This window comes from Zingiber officinale, chromosome 11A (assembly GCF_018446385.1).
Source record: "Zingiber officinale cultivar Zhangliang chromosome 11A, Zo_v1.1, whole genome shotgun sequence".
NCBI classification, from domain to species: domain Eukaryota; kingdom Viridiplantae; phylum Streptophyta; class Magnoliopsida; order Zingiberales; family Zingiberaceae; genus Zingiber; species Zingiber officinale.
The window spans coordinates 79,158,971-79,164,618 of NC_056006.1; the positions used below are offsets into that span (position 1 = coordinate 79,158,971).

Here is a 5,648-nt window from a genome sequence, read left to right on the forward strand (position 1 = left end):
TGTTGACAAAGTTTATGCAATCCAAATAACATCGAGCACAAGAATTTAAATAATTTTAAAAAATAAATTCATTAAAATCTGCATTTAGTAATTAAGATTGACAAAAGGATACCTCTATAGTTATTTTTATCAAAGAGAATTATTTTCTCAAAAATTCCTTTATAGGGCTCCAGATTTATCATCAGAATAAACTCTATTAAATATAATAAAATATTGATATTTTATTAGAATTTCCCCATTCTCCTCCAAGACAAAGCCAATAATCAAACAATCAAATGAACAATTATATTAAAGAAAATTTTGAATACAAATTTCTTCTAAATATCTCTTCTAACTTCACAAACCAAATATTTATTACATGAACAGCCCATTCACTTGTTATTGTGTATGTACATCAAGCATTTCATCCTTGCTCTTCCTTCAAAAATAGAAGAAAAGAATAAAAAATTCACAGGTTCAGAGGAAACTTTGCAATGTGAAAGTCTGAAAACTTGCACCAACAGCGAGCTCCTTAAGACAAAATCAGATCCGATCTTTGAAAAAGCTCTGTGATATATCAAGGCCTAGTGAATGCCAATGAGCCTCAACTGATCAAAAATCAAGCAACAAAGAACAATTCAGCATCCATTCTTTGATTAACAATCACTAAAAAGGTACCAATTTTGTCACCAGATTGTTTTGAGGCTCCTTCCAGTAAAATCCCTGAATGAGAACTGGCAAAACGTTGCAACCTATTAGAATATACACCATAAGTGCATGCTTTCCCAGCCATTCCATGGCCAAGGTTGGCCTCCTGTAGCCAAACACATCAACCTGTATGCATAAAGGAAATTGGAGGCTCAGTGCTAGAAAATTTCTGATAACAGTAAATAAAAATTTCGATTTCATTTACTAAAAAGGTAAAAATTGTAGGGATATAGAACAAAGGGAGTTTGATTCCTAACCAGAATATATGTTGCAGTGAACAGAATGCCTGCAGCCCCAGTAGTGATGCAGGTGTAACTTACTGAGTATAGAGGCTTGTTGATATGCATTCCTATGAAAAAAAAATGTAGATTACAAGATTTGAGGATTAAGTCTTGGACCAATCAAAATGGCTGAAAAAAGGAATGAATTTAGTGTATACCAATGACCTCCATAATACAGGCCAATGTTATCAGAAATAGTGAAGGAATAGCCCAGTGGATGATTCTAGCCTTGTGATGCTGCAGTAATAGTTTTAATGCCACACTATGAGCTCACATTGCGTTTTTTGCTATTATCAAGTGTGATTATTAGTATATTACCTTCATTTGTATTATCACGTGCCCAAATTGCAACCCGATCAAGCAAGTAACAATTGCCATGACAGAGCTGTATCATTGAATTAATAGAACTATAAATCCCCTGAATTGAGTGTGGAAAGTGAAAACTAGCGAGAATAAGGAGAGCGCATACGACTGCTAACCTGAGTACACCTTCAGGATCGAAAGGTGCTTGGCACCATGAAGGGGCATCAAAAGGAAGGGGGCCACTTGCCGGCGAATAGATGCTGCATTGCTGAAGAAAGATCAAGAAACTAAAAGTCATCAAACTGAAAGGGAAGAAACGGAAGGATTGATTACGCAAGTGATGTACTTGAAGAAACCTTCATTCTTTCATAAACAGGGCGATGATGCAGATGTTGGATGCCAAGGATTTTGCGATCAATCATTCCCACAGCATTGCATGAAGGTCCTGTGTCACCCCTCACCCCACATTTCACCTGGATTCAAGAAAAATTGGTAGTTACATATGAAAACCTCATCTTGGAAGTCTATAGAAGTGAGCAAAAATGTGAAAGTGATTCTTACTGAGAAGAACTTAGTTGTAAAACCTTCAGCTGGTATCTCATATTGCCAATCAGGAACATATAAACCATATAATAGGATTGTGTAAATGGCAGTAAGAACCAAGCACAGCAATCTATGCAAAAATAAGTTGATGTAAGATGAAGATTGCAGGATTTTATAGAAAGGCAGTTTTAAACAATTTATGAAAAATCAACGCTAATTACTTCAACTTTGTGACAAGAGCAATAATTTAAATCAACACTTACAATTGAAGTTTGTCTAGCCTAGAAACAGAAGTTCCAGAGTCAATATTATCATCGGTTTTGAGCCAAATTTCACATATAGCAGCAAACAAATAGGCTATTGCAATTCTCTGCAATAAAGAATACTCCAGTTGATTAAATCAACTTATATGTCCACATAACCTTTTTTTAAAACAAAAGTACAACATTTACATATTGTAACATTGTGGAAATGCCTTTACAACACTTTAGATTATATCACATTTTGCATGTTGATTTAGCTCATGGTGTGGGCTCTTTTGTGGTTCTACATAGTTATTATTTAGAATTGTATCATAGATTTCTATTAGGAATCTTCCAAAAGAAATGAAAGGGAAACTTCCATTCTAGTTTACTCTAAATAATGAATCTAATTGTAACATCCTTAGTATGTGCAAGAATTATTCAAGGAAAACATAGTACCTGTGTATTTGGTGTGAACAATACAATTATAATAAAAATGTATCAGCAGAAAGATATATTTTTACACAAATAAAAATAAAGTGTAATGAGTTCATAACTGAAAAGAAATTAAATTTAATCATGGTGGATATCCTACCTGTAGTACCCCCATCCATCTGATTTTTGACATGTCAACACCATAATTTAAATTGCGAAGCCCATGGAAGTATCCACCTACACTTAAATTAATGCAATTAACACTATAAGAATAACCCAGATATACAAGTAATCTATTTAGACATGCAAAAAGGAATAGTTGTATACCTTGAACAATAAGACCTACAAGAAAGAGCTTTGACGCTCGGAGTATCACCTTCTTGGTTGCTAAAACTTTGTTGGGCACTCTCTGAGCAAAAAAAAAAAAAAGAGTGTAACTATAAACAAGAAAAATGGCATGACAAAATCAGCAAGTGATATGCCATTCCAAGGACTATGATTGACAGTTGGAAGAAATCCTCCAGCATAATCTACAAATATCATGAGCTGCAATGAACAGATTTGTTGGTCACTACTGGCATCAAAGACATTTTACGCATAGGACAGAGAAGTGCATATGCATAAACAAAAAATGGTGCTCGTAGTTGTGATTAAAAAAAAACAATCTAGATTATTGGTTTAAACAAAAGACTTCCATCTTGGCTAGCAAAGCACCTGCAAAATAGGTAGAACAAGATAAGAACATGTTTCTAGTGGTCAGTAGCAATCATCCTTCCCCAACTCTGCAAACAAAAATGGAGTTGGGAACAATATTTAACAAATAAATGGTACAAAAAAACGCGAAGAGTATCCTAAGCATCATTGTAAAAAAAAGCATTTAAGTATACTAAGAGCAGAAGCTTATATAAGAAAAAATGATAGGACTGTCAGATTATCTGTATCTTACTATGAGTGTGCCATGAAGCAAGAGACAGCCACAGCTGATAACTTTGCTGTATTATACTGAAGTCCGAGATTCCTCATTTATTACTTTATCCTTTGTGCCATAAGTATGTATTATACATCAGTTTATCAATTTCTGTGATCTCTAATCTACACACTCCCTTTTCTTCTCGATATAGTGTATTCTTTTGGCAGTGTTTACTTAGAGTGGGAAAAATAGAAGTGATATGAAATGGTCTAAACTCTAAAGTGAAAAGAAAAGAAAAGAGTTGTGTTATCTTTATCTTATTTCCACTCTATCTCATTTAATTTGTTTAGTAATACGGAATTGGAGGAAGAGAAATATTTTTGTTCAAACCATGCGATTCTAGTACTCTAAACAATGTTTATGATAGAATAAATAAGTAAATGAAAGACATCAAAAAGGAAAGACATTCTTTGTGCAATATTCTAATTAGAATGAAGCATAACAGAGTTTAAGGGAAAAAACATAAACGATGAAGGTGAGGCAATAAACACAGAATAAAGTTTTAGCGAGCAAATCAAATGTTATTCCGTATTTGGAACTCGATTAATGACGAATTTAATAAATTTCTTTTCTCGCTCGCAAAATCCATGACAAAATAGTAAATTTTAGGAAATTATCTTCCAGCAAGAGAGCTGTGACAATACCAACAAAAGTATTATCGTATTCGACGAGTCAGTAATGAAAATAAAAAAGGAAAAAAAATCCAAAAAGGAAACAATGTGGATCGGGCGGCGTGCTTACCGCTACGGTGAGGCCGCGGAACACGTCAAGCGAGACGAGGCGGTTCCTCGTGGCGACGGCGGATGCGGAAGGCTTATCTTTCTTCCACGAACCGTCGTAAATGGTCTCAAGGTCCTCCGTCGAATGCAGCGCCTCCAAAGCGGCGGCGCCGGCGTTCTCTTCTCCCTTTATGAGTTCGTAAGCCCCCATCTCGCTCGATTAATTTCTCCCTCTCACCGTAAACGTAAGAGGAGGAGGAGGAGGAGAGGAAGAAGCGAGGGATGCCGGTAAAGTTACCCCTCTCTTTCTATCTCTCTTCTCGTGGCTTCTGCTATTTGTGAGGAGAGGGTGAAGGAGCTTTGCATGAAGAAAAAGTCATGATATAAAGAAATATTTAATATAATACATGTCCCATCATTTAATATAATATTTAATGTATTTTTTTTTTATAAATGAGGATTTGACCGAATCACACCCTTTATTTGCGTTTATTGCCAAATTATGTCCCACTATTAATTCTTAACCAAATCAACCATGATTTTTTTAGATTACTCAATTTTAAGTTACCTCCCAAAATCAAAATGCAAACTACTTTTCTGAATTTTCGAATGGAGACGATTGATTCAGCTCCATTCCAGTAAATTCGAAAAAGTACAAATACGTGCAGCACTACAAATGATTCAAGTATAGTAGATATTTATTTACGTTGCATGAAAATCAAACTTTTATTGTTTAGAAACTTAATTATTCGTAGGAATGAGTCTTAAAACAAGTCTTAAATCGAGCCAAAAAATGAACTATAAAACGAGCCAAAAAACGAGTTCTAAAACGAACCTTAAAACAACTTTAAAAGGAGCAAAAAATTTTTTTTTTAAAATGAGACTGAAAATGAGCCCGAGCTCGCTTAACGAATTAGGCTCGTTAACTATGATAATCGAGCTAATAACGAGCCGAGATTGAACTACTGTTCGTGAACTTGAAAATTTTAAAACGAGCCGAACTCGAGTCTTGTAATAAAAGTTTGAGTCGAGCTCGAGTCGAACTCGAGCCTGAATATAAGTTAAATGAGCCGAACTCGAGTTTAATACTGTTCGACTAAATTCGACTCATTTACATCTCTAATTATTCGTTTGTTTATCATCGCACCTAGCTTCGGGGGCTAGATCGTCTTAACTTGCTAGGTAACTCGGAGAGAATTAATTTGAAAACTAGGTAGTAAGTCTAGTTTATTACTTATATTTACATATTATTAACTGTAAAAAGTAAAAATAAAAAAATAACTCACTCAAAATTCCACTTAAATTTCACAAACATATTCTTATAGCAATTAGTAGCTATAATTACTAATTAATGTTGTTATTAGTAGCCGCCTTTGCACTCACTCAAACACTTTAAAGCTTGCAAAAATTCAGGTGGTGAAAATTATGAAAGACATAAATTAATTTTTAAGAGTACGTCTCATTCTTT

At 34.4% G+C, this 5,648-nt stretch overlaps 1 pseudogene; it reads right to left on the reverse strand.

The window, feature by feature from the left end:
- Window positions 1-260: 260 nt before the first annotated feature.
- LOC122032191 lies at window positions 261-4,507 on the reverse strand (annotated as a pseudogene).
- Window positions 4,508-5,648: the final 1,141 nt, after the last annotated feature.